Source organism: Danio aesculapii, chromosome 4 (genome assembly GCF_903798145.1).
Source record: "Danio aesculapii chromosome 4, fDanAes4.1, whole genome shotgun sequence".
Lineage (NCBI taxonomy): Eukaryota > Metazoa > Chordata > Actinopteri > Cypriniformes > Danionidae > Danio > Danio aesculapii.
This window is the reverse complement of record NC_079438.1, coordinates 57,837,262-57,854,356: the sequence shown is the minus strand read 5'-3', so window position 1 is coordinate 57,854,356 and position 17,095 is coordinate 57,837,262. Positions and strand designations below refer to the sequence as shown.

The window sequence follows — 17,095 nt, the reverse complement described above, 5'->3', positions numbered from 1 at the left end:
AGTTGTTTCAGAGGTTTACCAGTGCCCAGAAAGCAAACAGGTGACCCGTCAGCCCTGAATACACACACACACACACACACACACACACACCAGCTGAGACCTGATACAGTCCTGACACCAAACACCGGCAGCAGCGCGCCTTAATTCAGGTTCAGTTACGCCACAGCAACACTACCTGCTGCGTAAATCAAGACACCAAATAAACACACACACACACACTCTCACCGGGGTTGCAGAGGACAACAGGAAACAATCAGCACAAACAGGAAGTGGCTCACAGATCGGTTTAGATTCGCAGCGATTAGCTACACCTCCCCATTCAGAAGACTACAGGCTGCTAATTCACATTAATCCCAGAGTCATTAAACTGATCAACTGTTACGTTAGCAATGACGATCAAATAGTTATTATCCATTTCATAATGTAAACGTTTTAATTCACCAACAATATCTAGATGAGGAAAGGTTTCGCTATGTCAGTTAGCATGTTGCTATCATGTTTTTTAGCATGTTTAATGTTTTGTTTGCATGCAGTTTAAATCCACATGGATGATTTAACACGTGTCTAACATTAACAAGAATTAACATTAGCAAGAATTAGCATGTTTATCATAACACTAAATAGCGTGCTTCTAGAATTAGCATGTTGCTACTATGTTTTTCTAGCATTATATAAGAGAAGGCCATACAATGTTTATTATAACCTTTGAAAATTATACTCTCTCTCTCTCTCTCTCTCTCTCACCATGTTGCTACCATGTTTTTTAGCATGTTTAATATTTTGTTAGCATGCATTGCTTAAATCCATACGGATGAAAATCTGAAACAACATCAAAATAGTGTGCTTCTAGAATTAGCATGTTGTTTTTATATTTCTAGCATTATAGAAAGGAATAGGTCATGCAAAATAATATTTAAGCTAAAATATTCAAAATGGTTAATGGTTAACTTTTGAATGTTTTACTCTCTCTCAATTAGCATGTTGCTACCATGTTTTTTAACATGTTAATTATTTTGTTAGCATGCATTGTTTAAATCCACATAGATGATACTGTTCAGCATGTTTGACATTGACGAACAGATTAAGATGTTTCTAGCATGAATTAGCATGTTGCTAATGTTTTTAAAACAAAATACATAACATTAGCATGAATATAAGACTAATATTAGCAAGAATTAACATGTTTCTAGCATGTTTACCATATTATTAACATCAAAACAGCATGCTTCAAGAATTAACATGTTGTTCCCATGTTTTCTAGCATTATATTATAGAGTAAGCCATACAAAAATAATGTTTCTAAGCTAAAATATTTAAAATGTTTAATATAACTTTTACTCCATCTCTCTCAATTAGCATGGTGCTACCATGTTTTGTTAGCATGCATTGTTTTAATCCACATAGATGACATTGTTAAGCATGTTTGACATTGACTAACGAATTAACATGTTTCTAGCATGTTTACCATATTATTAACATCAAAATAGCGTGCTTCTAGAATTAGCATGTTGTTACCATGTTTTCTAGCATTATAGAAAGGAATAAGTCATACAAAATAATATTTTAATAGCTAAAATATTTCAAATGTTTAATGTAACTTTTACTCTGTCTCTCTCAATTAGCATGGTCCTACCATGTTTTCTAAGTATGTTTAATGTTTTGTTAGCATGCATTGTTTAAATTTACATAGATGACATTGTTTAGCATGTTTGACATTGACTAACGGATTAAGATGTTTCTAGCATGAATTAGCATGTTGCTAATGTTTTTAAAACAAAATACAATACATAATATTAGCATGAATATAAGACTAACATTAGCATGAATTAACATGTTTCTAGCATGTTTACCATATTACTAACATCGAAATAGCATGCTTCTAGAATTAGCATGTAGTTACCATGTTTTCTAGCATTATATTATAGAGTAAGCCATACAAAAATAATATTTTATAAGCTAAAATATTTAAAATGTTTGATATAACATTTAAAAGTTCTACTTTCTCTGTTATCATGTTGCTATGTTTTTTAAACATGTTTAATGTTTGGATAGCATTGTTTAAATCCACATAGATGAAATTGTTTAATATGTTTGGCATTGATTAACATGTTTCTAGCAGGAATTAACATGCATATTAGCATGAATTTAAGACTAATATTAGCAAGAATTTGCATGTTTTAAATAAGTTAAATCACATCATATTTACATGAAACAGCATGCTTCTAGAATTAGCATGTTGTTACTATGCTTTATAGCAGGGGTCACCAATCTCGGTCCTGGAGGGCCGGTGTCCCTGCAGGGTTTAGCTCCAACTTGCCTCAACACACCTGCCTAGTTGTTTCAAGTACACATAGTAAGACCTTGATTAGCTTGTTCAGGTGTGTTTGATTAGGGTTGGAGCTAAAATCTGCAGGACACCGGCCCTCCAGGAACAAGTTTGGTGACCCCTGCTTTATAGCATTATATACAAGAATAAAACAAACAAAATATATTATATGCTAAAAACATTTAAATGTTTAATACAATTTTGTTAAGTATTACTTTCCCTCTGTTAGCATGTTGCTATCATGTTCTTAATACTTTTAATATTTTGTAATTAATATTTAGCATGAATTAGCATGTTTGTAGCTTTTTAAAATCAACATGGCTAAGATGATTCAACATGTTGCTAGCATGCATTCACATTGTCAGCATGAATAGTCATGTTGCTAATATTTCTAACACAAACTACATAACATAAAACTACAGCGGTTTTGAAGAGGTGTCAAAGTAAACTCTTTCATATCTGCAGTCCACTTCCTGCAAAGTTACGATTCACAAAAAACATATTGCCAAAAAGGACATTTGTACGTGGTTTTTTTTTGTGCCTTGAATGCGTTTATGTCAGTGTAAATCCTGTTGTAGAATCATAATATAAACAGGCATAAATTGGTTTTAAAATTACAATAATAATCACTTATTGCAATAATTTCTATGACAATATATCGCACAACAAACATGACTTATCGGAACAGGCCCTATTCAGAAGGTTTTAACAGACTGACATTAGTCACATTACAGCACCAAGTCTGTGTGTGTATGTGTTCATTGATTTGTCCTACATCAGTTAAACATCCTCTGGGAGACTGAGAGCAGATTGCTAACAACCTCATTAGCTAATGCATCAGTCCAACACTCAGTGCTCAGTGTACATCAGGAGACAGCCAATATTGCCAGCTCATTACAATAATATACTTCACTATACATATATACATGTATACATATACACACACACACACACACCCACACACGCACACACACACACACACACACACACACACACACACACACACACACACACACACACACACACACACACACACACAGCTGAATTATTAGCCCCCTGTTTATTACTTCCCCCAATTTTTGTTTATAATGATTTTTTATTTTTTAAATTGTGCATCTTATTAAATACTTTAATATAATAATATAATATATTAATAAAGTTTAATCAAACTAAATTCCTTTAATATGACTGAATAACATAAGGGATATTATGGCTAAACAAACAAAGACGCTTAATATTTTTTCATAGCATGCAAGAAATGCTGTTTCTCCTGTTAAAGGTAATGATTTTAATATAAATCCCTTTCAAACAGAACCCAGCATCATGGTTTGCTAGAGGAAGTTACACAAGATGGTTTAAGCCTCACCCAACCGTCATAAACACACACTGACATGAGGGAATGTGGCTGTTCCAGATGCCTGAAGACAAATAACACACACACGCACACGCACACACACACACACACACACACACACACACACACACACGCACACACACACACACACACACACACACACACACACACACACCTGCGGCTACAGGCTAATTTCTCTGGTATTGTTTCCCCACTGCAAGAGCAACTTCTAAAGCGCTTCATCAGAACATGTCCTGAGGTCACTGTAAAGTGTTACTGTAAGTCAGAGTGTGTCAAAGCCGTTCATTCATGAAACATTTTAGACACTTCACACACTGTTATGTAATTAGACCACAAACAGAGAAGCAGGCCTGACATTTTGAGCTCACGGATTTATTACAGATTTATAGATCTGTAATAGTTCTGTTGCTGGTAGTTATTGTTAACCCAATGTTATATCACCTAAATGACTTCCTGCATTTTATTAGTTTTGAACTTTACCCGATGTGACTTGTGATTTTAGTTTTGTGGATAATAAAGCATGTGGAATAAAAATCTCATAAACTAAAACATAAAAGATGAGTGGGAGCTGAGATTTGAGTTATTAAAAACCACCTGACAACACACTGGCAACCATTAAAAAAAATGGCTGGATTTTCATTCTGGTTCATATTCTTTGAATGAATGAATGAATGAATGAATGAATTAAGTAATTAAATAATTAATTAATTAATTTATGAACGAACGAATAGTGAATAATTGATTGAATGAATTAATGAATGATTGAATGAATGATTAATTAAATGGATGAATAAATAAACAAATGAATGAATGGATGCATGACTGAATAAATGATTGTATGACTGAGTGAATGAATAAATTAAATAATTACTGATTGAATGAATGAGGGAGAGAATGAATGAATGAGTGAAGGAATGATTGATTAAATGAGAGATTGAATGATTGAATGAATGGTTAAACGAATGAATGATTTTGTAAATGACTGATTAAATTAATGAATTATTGATTGAGGGAGGAAATGAATAAGTGAAAGAATGAATGATTAAATAAATGCAAACAAAAAATTTAATTAATGAATTAATGAATAAGGGAGTGAATTGATGAATAGTTGAATGAATGAATGATTGATTGTTTAAATGAATGAATGAATTATGAATAAATGAATTATTGAATGAATGAACGATTGATGAAATAATGAATTATTGATTGAGGGAGTGAATAAATTAATAAGTGAAGGAATGATTGATTGAATAAATGAATGAATGAGTGAGATTAAATGATTGAATTAATCATTGAATGAATAAATGAATTAATTAATGAGGATGTGAATTGATAACTAGTTGAATGAATGATTGAATGAATGTTTGTTTAAATGAATGAGTAAATAAATGAGTAAATAAATGATTGAATGAATGAACGATTGAGTGAATGACAGATTAAATTAATGAATTAATAATTGAGTTAATGAATGAATAAGTGAAGGAATGATTAAATTAATAAATGACTGAATGAGAGAGTGAGTGAATGAATGAACGATTGAGTGAATGACAGATTAAATTAATGAATTAATAATTGAGTTAATGAATGAATAAGTGAAGTAATGATTGAATTAATAAATGACTGAATGAGAGAGTGAGTGAATGAATGAACGATTGAGTGAATGACAGATTAAATTAATGAATTAATAATTGAGTTAATGAATGAATAAGTGAAGGAATGATTAAATTAATAAATGACTGAATGAGAGAGTGAGTGAATGAATGATAGAATAAACGAGTGAATGAATGATTGATTGATTAAATTAATGAACTGATAAATAAATGAGTTAATGAATGAGGGAGTGAATGAATGAATAAGTGAAGGAATGATTAAATGAATGAATGAATGAGTGAATGAATGAATGAATGTCTTGCCTCTATAACAGAGTCAGTAGTTCACCTGTTTAACAGCAGAATGGATTGTAACTAGTGGAGCGCTTCTGTCAGACGTGGTTCTGGCTAATTAGGCCTCTAGTATAAATAGCAGTTTCAAGTGACATTAATTATAGGCCGATCCAGAGGGAAATACACAGTTAAAATGACTAGCGAATCTATTATGAGTAGAAGGAGAACAGGAGAAGTGTGCGATGTAAATATAGCACAACGAGGAAAAAAACTAGGGCTGCGTTCACATCCACACATCATACCTGGAGGACAAGTCTTCATTCAAACACTCGCTGAGAGAGAAACAGCACAATACATTCAGCTCAGTTAAGGATTACTGTGGTTTAACTGCTGTTTTATTATGACTTTTATTTTAATTATGTTTTGTTTAATCATAGTCAACTATGATAACCCAGACAGTTTAAATAGTTTGATTAAATTAGTGGTTATTTTTAGATTCAGCTTTTACAGATTTTATTTAATTATTTATTATTTTTTAAACAGTTTTTAATTTTAGTTTTATTTTACTGTGAGCTGATTTTATTACTTTAACCAAAATTATTTGAAATATACATACACTTTCTTTAAAATATACATACACTTTCTTTAAACTTCATCAAAAAACACACACTACCAGCCAAATATTGGGGTCAATAGGATTTTGAAGTGTTTTAAAATGAGCTTCTCCTGCTAACCAAGGCTGCATTTATTTAATCAATAATACACTACAAATTGTACAATAGTGAAATGTTATTGCACTATAAAATAACTGTTCATTATAGTTTATAATTTAATTTAATCATTTATTCTTGTGATTTTATAGATGAACGTTCAGCTTCATTACTCCAGTCTTCAGTCACACGATCCCTCAGAAATCACTCTAATATTAAATATTATTATGATCACGGTGGTGCAGTGGGTAGCACGATCGCCTTACAGCAAGAAGGTCGCTGGTTCGAGCCTCGGCTTTGTCAGCTGGCATTTCTGTGTGGAGTTTGCATGTTCTCCCTTTGTTGGCGTGGGTTTCCTCTGGGTGCTCCCCCACAGTCCAGACACATGCGCTATAGTTGAACAGAGTAAGCTAAATTGGGCAAAGTGTATGTGTGTGAATGAGTGTGTATGGATGTTTCCCAGAGATGGGTTGCAGCTGGAAGGGCATCCGCTGTGTGAAACATATGCTGGATAAATTGGCGGTTCATTCCGCTGTGGCGACCCCTGATTAATAAAGGGAGTAAGCCGAAAAGAAAATGAATGAATGAATTTATTTACTTGTTCAAGTGTAAAACGAGACGAAAAGCCGTTTACACACACACACACACGCTGTCAGGATCAGCAGGTGAGCGCAAAAACACTACTGAAAATACTGGGGTGAAATATTTTAAAGACATGATAAATCGTATCTTAATCACGCAGTGGATGTCCTTGGTTATTAAAGAAAACAGACCTGAAACGCACAGATTTTGTAACGGGATACAATTTACCAGAAGCTCTTGACCTAGGTAACTGTAAAAATTCTCATCCCATGGCTAGTATATAGTTCAGTAATATTTTATCATATTTTCCATTGTATTTGCTACATAAAATGACAATTAAGGTTAATTCATTCAATACAATAGTCTTTATTTTCATATTTCAGGGGCAACACGATGGCGCAACACGATGGCGCAGATCCCCTAAAGCTGAAATATGAAAATAAAGACTGTCGCCTCACAGCAAGAAGGTTACTGGTTTGAGTCCCGGCTGGGTCAGTTGGCATTTCAGTGTGGAATTTGCATGTTCTCCCCGTGTTGGCGTGGGTTTTCTCTGGGTGCTCCGGAATCCCCCACAGTCCGAACACATGTGCTATAGGTCAATTGAGGGAGCTGAATTGGCCGTAGTGTATGTGTGTGAATAAGAGTGTATGGGTGTTTCCCAGTGTTGGGTTGCAGCTGGAAGGGCATCCGCTGCGTAAAACATGCTGCATAAGTTGGCATTCCCCTGATTAATAAAGGGACTAAGCCAACAAGAAAATGAATGAATGAATGAATTTCAGCTTTAGTTACTTTATTTCATATCTTGTTACCATATATATTTTTATTTTAATATGTTTTGATAGTTTTTTAATCTCTCAACACGTTTTTTATTTATTTGAATTTTAGTTTCCCCTCATTTTGTTTAAGTAAAATATAAAGCACTATTTACTGATTTATTTAGCATGTGTTTTATGTTTATAGGTTTTAGCTTTGAGTCTAAATTGTTTATGTAATTGAACAGCTGAGTCTGATCTGTGCATAAACTGCAGCAGCTGAAGATGTTGGATTTATCTGTTTTGTGAGTGAACGGCTCAGACTGCTGTGTGTAAATGCATGTGTGTGTGTGTGTGTGTGTAAATGCAGCGGTTCCTCTCAGCGTGACCCATGAAGGCCTGCTGATCATCAAACCACAGCTAATCTCAACATCCTCTGCACTGATCTCAAACTGTGATCAAACTAAAGCTCACAGACTCAGGATTCATCAACAAACACCTCCAGCAGATCCAAACAACACAGCACCACAATCGGCAGCTTTCCATCCTAACATCAAGTGAATCTTTTCAGTTTGCAAAAAAATAAAAAATAATAATAATCCAAAATGTGAATGAGTTGTTTTCCATCATGTAATTCGCATCCCAAATGACCAGGCCTGGATTAATAATTCAGAGTCCCCTGGGCACATTGTCTTGTTTGGCCCCCAACCTGGCCGCACCCCTATAGTTTAATTAAAAATTAAGAATAATATAATATTTTTTAATAAAATGAATCTATAATGTATTGCCCACATAGGGATGGCCGTTGAGCCTGTCTCATCCTTCAAGTTCCTGGGGACCTACATCTCTAAGGACCTTTCCTGGACCACCAACACCTCCAGCCTGGTCAAGAAGGTTCATCAGCGTCTATTCTTCTTGAGGCAACTTAAGAAGAACCAGCTTTCATCAGCCGTCTTGGTGAACTTCTACCGCTGCACAATAGAAAGCATCCTGACCAACTGCGTCACGGTCTGGTATGGAAGCTGCTCTGTTGCTGAGCGTAACGCACTGCAGCGGGTGGTGAAAACTGCCCAACGCATCACAGGGACTACACTGCCAACCATTGAGGACATCCAGAAGAAACACTGTCTGCGCCGAGCACGCAGTATTCTTAAGGACACCTCTCACCCTGCTCACAGACTGTTCTCTCTCCTGCCTTCCGGCAGGCGCTTCAGGCTCCCCCGGACAAAAACCAGCAGACTGAGGAACAGCTTTTTCCCCAGAGCTGTCTCCCTTTTGAACTCTGCCCCTCACTGACTCTTTTGCCCCCCAAAACACCCCCCACACTCCTCTAACTTATACTCCTCACAATCACTGCACTATTTAACATTTGCACATTTAAAGTTTGCATATATTCATTGCACTACATTGCACTGATTCACTTATCTGAACTGCACATACCCACTGCACATGGACATTTGTAATTGTTTATCTATCTGCACACTCCTGATTATTAATAGCATCCTGTACATATATTCATTTATTGTAAATCTGTTCATAGCTAATACAACCTGTATATAATGTTGATAGTGCATCCATCTGTAAATATTACCATAGTTTTTCTATAACTGGACTTTATACCTGTATCCTGCACTTGCTGCTATTGCACTGCTGATTAGACCGAAACTGCATTTCGTTGCCTTGTACTTGTACATGTGTAATGACAATAAAGTTGAATCTAATCTAATCTAAAAGTTTTAAAAATAAATAATATAAAATACATATATTTACAGTCTACACTTTGATTTAAAAAATACTAATAAAACTAGTGGAAATTAATGTTTTTTAGTATACTTATTCAAGTTCACTATAGCAGTCCTAAAATATATCTTTTAAAGAGTATTCGTTAATACAAATTAGTTATATTAAGATGTAGCTAACATTTAACACCAGGTGGACAATAACTGTTTATTGAATATTTAAAACTATTTAGATGCTGTTTATACACGTGTGAAATAGGCTAAACCTTATTAAATACCCACGAGCAGTGGTGTAGTCCTAAAAAAAAAAAGGTGGTGTACTATTACACCCGACCCAAATTTTAAATGAAAGTAGGCAAAGAAACGACGAAAGTCAATGTTTCTTTGATTTATCAGCTATATATATATATATATATATATATATATATATATATATATATATATATATATATATATATATATATATATATATATATATATATATATATAAAGCTTTTTAACCTACCGTCTTTACTGGCTTATTACTTTACATTTAATAAGTTCCTTTACAAACATTTACTCAAGTAAATAAACAAAATTAATGATGGGCTTAAAATCAATCAGCCATTATTTTTGATTGTCACATTCGTGCATGCTTGTTTTAAACCAAACTATTAGGAGTCTGTCTTGTGTTGTCGCTATTATATACTAGTAGTTACCCTTTTAAATCACATATTGTTACACGATTTATGAGCAGTCTTTGCCTCATCGTTTTTAGTGTTATATATAGTGTCGTTTCCTGTATTGGTAGGCACGATTAAGACAAGTGTGAAATAATACTGTTTTACAGGGGTGATTTTAGGATTTTCATTTTAGGGCAGATCAGGAACAGATCATTTTGGGGTAAACAAAGAAAAATGTACACATATACATTAAGAATCTAAAATAATACACTAAAATTAGGGAAGTTTAATCAGAAAAATAAGCGAGTATACCGAGGGTATATACAATTATTGATCCTCAGAAGTGGTAATACCCAAACAGCTCATGGAAAAAAGTAGGCATACTGAGTATACGTGCGTATAGCAAGGACTACACCACTGCCCACGAGCCACTTGTGACTTATAACATTCTCGTTATTTTCATTTTTAAACATAAGTATTTCCTTTCTATTAAAAATAAATGTATTTCCAAATTGATATGTAATGGGGAAAAGAAGAAGGAGTTCATAAGACGCTGGATTCGAACCGGGTTGATGATCGATCATGTCAAAACATGTTGCCATGCGCTTTATGAGCTACGCCACTCACGCTGCTGTCAATTGTGCTCTTCAGTTAACTTAGTTGCCAACTTAGTTGCACTTTTACACTTATGCAAAAAACATTTATACAGATATACACACCATTTCCCAGACAACATTCAGTGGTTGCCAAATACGTGAAATAAATGACCAAACAGTACCTAGATGCATCCAGATACACTCAACTGTGTAGTGTATGATTTTAGTGACATCCAAAATGGATCCCTTTTTTTACTAAATGGAAACTCATACCATTCCCAGGTGACATTTAATATTAAAATGAGTTTAATTTAGCTTTCAAATTAGTGTAATACATGAACAAAGTACCTGGTTGTGTCCCAAATGACCGACTGAGAAAAAAAATAATCAAATGGCACTTGAAGGCTTTAGTGTCTGACCTCTTCAATTGTGAACAGTACTTTGCCCAATTTAACAATATCCTGCATATTCATAATCACGGTATATTGCATTATTAAATGTCTCCTGCACGTTTAAGTGTACAGACAGTCGGCCCTGCTGTCCGTCTCTGTCTGTCTCCACAGTATCAGTATCAAGGTCCAGATAAGGAGCAGTCGTCATATTTAGCACAGCTCTGCAAGTCAAAGCAAAACATGCTGGAGCTGCAAAAACACACCAGCATTTCTACTACAGCTCTACATGCAGACAGTGTGTGTGTGTGTGTGTGTGTGGAGTATTGAAAAAAGTGTGTGTTCATATTGAAGAGTGTGTGTTGATGCTGTTTACATTCATTGCTGTACTGAGTGGTGGAAAAACTGTTAAAAAAACAAACAAACAGTTAAAATTAAATATAAAACTAAATTCAAACTAAGCAAACAACAAAATTAAATGGTTAAATTGAGTAAAATAAAAATGCATATAAACAAAACTATATAAATCATATTTTTATTTGTTATTATTAATCAGGATCTCGAACTCAAATTGGTGGGGGTCGTTTCAGTGACCGACAAACTATATGAGGGACGCTGTAACAGGACAGTTTGAGTCTCCTGTTATTAATAATATTGTGAAAAAAGAATTAAAAATATCAAATAAAAAGAATAAAGTATCATTGAAATAAATAATTTATTGAAATAAATGAATCAATGCATATATTGAATTCTAAAAATATATGAAAATTGATGACAATAAATTTAAATACACAGTTATTAATTAAAATAAAGCTTAACTTTAATTGTATAAACTTCATTCATTCATTCTCCTTCGGCTTAGTCCCTTTATTAATCAAGGATCGCCTCAATGAAATGAACCGCCAACTTATCCAGTATGTTTTGCGCCCTTCCAGCTGCAACCCAGTATTGGGAAACACCCACTCACACACAATACAGTCAATTTAGCTTATCAATTCCCCTATAGCTCATGTGTTTGGACTGTGGGGGAAACCGGAGCACCCAGAGGAAACCCACACCAACACAGGGAGAGCATGCAAACTCCACACAGAAACACCACTTGATCAAGCCGGGACTTTCTTGCTGTGCGATCACAGTCCTAACCACCAAGCCACCATGTCACCTTGTGTAAACTTATATTAAATAAATAATATAGCGAACAATAGAGTGCCACAGCATGTTAAAAAGCGATGTTCTCTGAAAGCGTATTATAAACTAAACAGCATTCATATTTTAAACATACTAATATTTATAATATTAGTTCATCACAACTTCTGTAAAGTGACCACTTGAAAATAGCTATGTTTTACTTTTCACCATTCTCTTCTAGCACAGCATTGATTAAACTTTGGTGTCCACAGCAGGTACACTGAAAAAAATGTCTGCAAAACTGCTGCAAACTATTTATATGGTGAATTTAAATAGAGTAATGTTCAACTTAATGTTTAAATAAATTGTTTACAAACACTTAATTTAGCAAATCCAATGAATCATCTATGAATAACTTTTTTCAGTGATCATTTTAAGATAACCAGAAAATATTAAATATATTTTCCAGAAAATATTAAATATATTTTTCAGAAAATATGAGAAGTTTGTGTCATTTACTTTGTCATTTTTGTGTCATTCATATTAACTCTTCATTAAGGGGAACTCATTAAAAAACACATCGACATTACATATTTCATCCTAAAACTTAAAATGCAATAACATTTTTCATTACAAAAATTGTTCATGTAACAATGAATGACTTTTGAATTTCTCTCAACTCAACACTACAGAAAACACACATTCCTTCGACTCAGAGCTGGAAACAGAACCCGGAAAAGATTCAAACTCAAGTGCAGCAATGTAGCAAAATGATTCAATTAAAGAAAGAATCAGTTCAAGAGTTATTTGTGCTTCACTGTAACATTCAAACCGAAGCTTTGGCGCGCGGACATTCCTCCTTTCTCTGCTTAAAAAAGAGCCGACACGCCAGTTCATGTTCACACTCCGCTGAGGCAAGAAAACACACGACTTTTTCCAGAGCCTATCATTATTTAGTGACAGCGGCGTGGCCGGTGATGACGCGTCTGTTTCAGCCGCGACAAACGCGCGCCGCACGCGTACACTCAACGCGTTGTGCTAGCTATTAAAAACCAACTACTACCAAACGCTTTGATTCTTAAAGTTGAACTTCTTAAACACTCTCTTAAAACGCTAACGACGCGTCTGACGCATCGCGGACGCAACGCAACATTAACGCGTCCAGTATGAAAGAAGCTTTAGAGCTGCTATGCGTTTAAAGACTGTACATAACATTCAACATCTTTCACCACTCAAATATAAACATGCAAAACACTGCAAATCCGTTTTCGAGGCACACGTGAACGCGTCCATACCGTCATGATCAAACACACTGAGCACATTCTCTTCCCCGAGGATGCGTCAACAAATCGCGACGCCTTTCTCTTATAACGGTACATCCATGATTAAGAAGTAAAGCTACATTTGTGTGTGAAACGGAAGAAAGAAGATTTGCTCTTACCTTGATCATGAATCTCGCCGGGTGAAGATGTTCAGAGCCGCAGCAGCGCGTTCCTCTCTCTCCTGCTGCAGTGAACGCGCTTCTGACGCAGCGCTGATGGAGACACAAGCGCGCGCGTGTGTATGTGTGTGCGAGAGATCTGGGTGTGACGATTACACACACTCAATGCACTTTCTACACTGTAAAATAAAAAAAATAGATAAAAAAAATCAGCCCAATAAGTATTTTTGAACACATTAAAATATGTTACAACCCATAAAACAAATATTGAATATTACAGTAAACTACTGTATTTCATTGATTATATATAATAAACAGTTTAACATAAGTTCAATGCACTCATAAGGTTAATTTGGTTTTGGACTTATTAACAGTTTGATGGGGTAAAAAAATGAAAAGAGCCTTAGAAATATTAACAAAGGTGATATAAATAAGGGAAGTGTCATGAAGGGAAATCTGGAAAGTCAATTTACGGTTATTTACTGTATATTTTAAGGTACTGTTAACCAGTTTCTGAATATTTACTGTAGCATTATTACAGTTTGTACCATTAAAACCACAGATTTTTATTTATTTTTTATAATTTTTAAATAATTTAATATATCTGGCTCTGCATTTTCTTTGCTATAAACATTTCTAAAAAGTGTAAAGAGAAAAGATACAAACATTAATGCCCTTACTAAAAATAAAAGTTAACATTTACAGTTATTTACTGTATATTTTAAGGAAACTTACTATTAACCAGGTTATGGATTTTTACTGTAGCATTTTTACAGTTTTTACAATCACTGTTAACCATTTCCCATAGAATTAACAGTAACCTTCTTGCAGCAGCTCTCCAGTAACTTACTGTAAATCAATTACAGGAGAAATACTGTATTTACATTTACAGCGCCATTTTTATGTATATCTTTACTGTAGAATATACAGTTATTTTCACAATGCAACTTTAAAATACAGTAACAAACAGCTCATTTTACAGTAAAAACGTGTAATTTATAAAAATTGTAAACAGTGATTAAAACTAGATTTATTTTTACAATTAACTATTTCTCTGGCTCTGCATTTTCTTTGATATTAATATTTCTAAAAAACATAAATGTTGTGCAGAAACGATACAAACATTAAAGCTCTTATTACAAATCTCAGGAATATTTCAATTGGAAAAAATACAGTAACACTGAAAAATATTGAGAAAGTTACATTTGACAAAGAATTAGCAAACAACACCAAAACCAGACATTTTGAAGCATAGAATTTATTACGGTTATCTAATTTACAATTGGGACAAATATTTACGTTATGTTTCTTTATATGGTTTTATGTTACGGGTTTGAAGGCACAAGTAAAATTAAATTTGTGGTCACACTTTATTTTAAGGTACAATTTTTGCCATTAATAAAGCTAATTTGCTGCTTATAAATAGTTAAGGTAGAAGTTGGGTTTGGGTAGGTAAAGAATAAACGTTTATAAGTGCTAATAAACAGGCGATATCTTAATCATAGGCAGGTAATAATCCACTGGTTAGTGAGAATAGTATACTATGGACCATTTAGATGGATGCAAACAATAACATTGTATTTCCTGTACTACATTTTTTTTTTATAATGTATTTCTTAAATTTTTAAGCAATACAGATACAACAACAAACAAGTGAACAGAACGTGGGGGGGGGGGATAAATAAATGTAAAAAAAAAAAATAATAATAAATTAAATAAAAAAATAAATAAAAATAAAAAAATAAAGGGGGGGGGGGCATTAATAAAATTTGCGATATTGCATATTCATGCACCACAAACCTTCATAGGATCTGACCTTGTTAAATCAACCCTCTGTGGATTATGGAGGTTATGTTTAAACCCATATGTAACAAAAATGGATCCCACCTCTCATGAAATAAAACATCTTTGCCATGTAAGACACAAGTTAAGTAGTCTAGTGGTACAAATTCAAGTATTACCCTGTGCCATAAAGACTTTGTAGGAGTTTTGTCCGTTATCCAGTTCAGGAGAATACATTTTCTTGCACAAAATGTCAGGAACTTGCAAAGTGTTTTTTTATGTTTGTCCATATTAATCTCGTTGAATATCCCAAGCAGCATACGCTTGGGGTTACCACCAATATTAATCGATAAAATACCATTAATTTCTTGTTCAATCATAGCCCAGTACTTTTGAATTTTCCTGCAAAGCCAGAAACAATGAACAAGGTCTCCTTCCTCAGTTTTACATTTCACCTGTACTACATTTTGAATTTCCACAGGTTACAAGAACCCAAAAAGGTCCACATATTGATAAATTATGTTATGGCAGCCGTTTTAACACCAACGTATAATTAAAATGTCTCTTGTTTTATGAAATAGTTTGGTAACAAGCAGGAAATGTTTATGGGCTGCAGTGACATTGCCACATTGAAATGGTCTATATAGTGTAGGTGTCAAACAGCTCTGCACAGTTTACTTTCAACCCTAATTAAACGCACCTGATCAAACTAATTGAGTCCTTCAGGCTTGATTGATACAAGCAGGGCTGAAACTAAACTCTGCAGGGCTGCGGCCCTTCAGGAATTGAGCTTGACACCCCTGCTATAGTGTAACCAAACTGGCGAGGAAAATTAAAGTAAATTAATCAAATAAAGAAGTTAAACAGACCAAATGACAGACTATAATGAAACATTTCATATTAATCTCCCAAAAGCATATCTGAGCAGTAAAATCACTCATTAAGGTTTAAACATAACATAAGCTGGCTCATCAATGCTTTATTTATATTAACTTAGAGAACTTAATTTGAACCTAATGAAGCTTTAGGAATGACTGTGTAAAAACGTGCACTTGCAAAGTTACTGAATATGTGAACACATCATAAATGCACATCATTTACCTAAATAAAAGTCATTCATAAAGGCTGAAAACAATGATTAACAGATATAATATTGAAACACATTGAGCCTCAGTGTATTTCAGCCACCTGTACACTGTAAAAATAGCCAGAATTAGCAGTAATTAGCAGTAATACCAACACCTTTTAACCTTTAAAAGTATGAAACTTTTATTGACATGTTTAATAGTTTAAGGTGATATATTGTCTGGTTGGTGTTGTATATTACACTACAAACACCTTGTAATAACCTGCCAGTACATTTTCGGTTATTTCAGACTTATTTCTCTATACATTATTTCCTATACATCATATTATTGTTACTAAACTACTACTAAAATGTCAATAAAATTGAACTTTCAACATCAAAAGTGGGCAGAGCAGAGATTAACATCCCATAATGCAATTCTCAACCATAAATAAACAGAAAACACTTTCCATTACGTTGACTGTAACCCAAACAATCTAAAACAAAGTGATGGCAACAATCTGCAGTATACAAATCACAGGTATATGATCTCCTTCCAAACCACAGGAAAAACCAGCTGGATGAGCGAGATTTGATACAGTTTCGCCAGCAGCAGTCATTAACATGACAATAAAAAACCATCATGCTGTCTAGGTAATACATT

The 17,095-nt window shown here is 34.0% G+C and overlaps 1 protein-coding gene across 1 annotated transcript in view; it reads right to left on the bottom strand.

Annotated features, from left to right (window-relative positions):
• si:dkey-97m3.1 (fatty acyl-CoA reductase 1) overlaps window positions 1-13,683 on the bottom strand; it is a 75,506-nt gene extending 61,823 nt beyond the window's left edge. Inside the window, exon 1 of the mRNA XM_056456238.1 lies at window positions 13,584-13,683. The gene's annotated coding sequence lies outside the window, so the exon portion shown is untranslated. The remainder of the gene's footprint in view (window positions 1-13,583) is intronic.
• Between the last annotated feature and the right edge of the window lie 3,412 nt (window positions 13,684-17,095).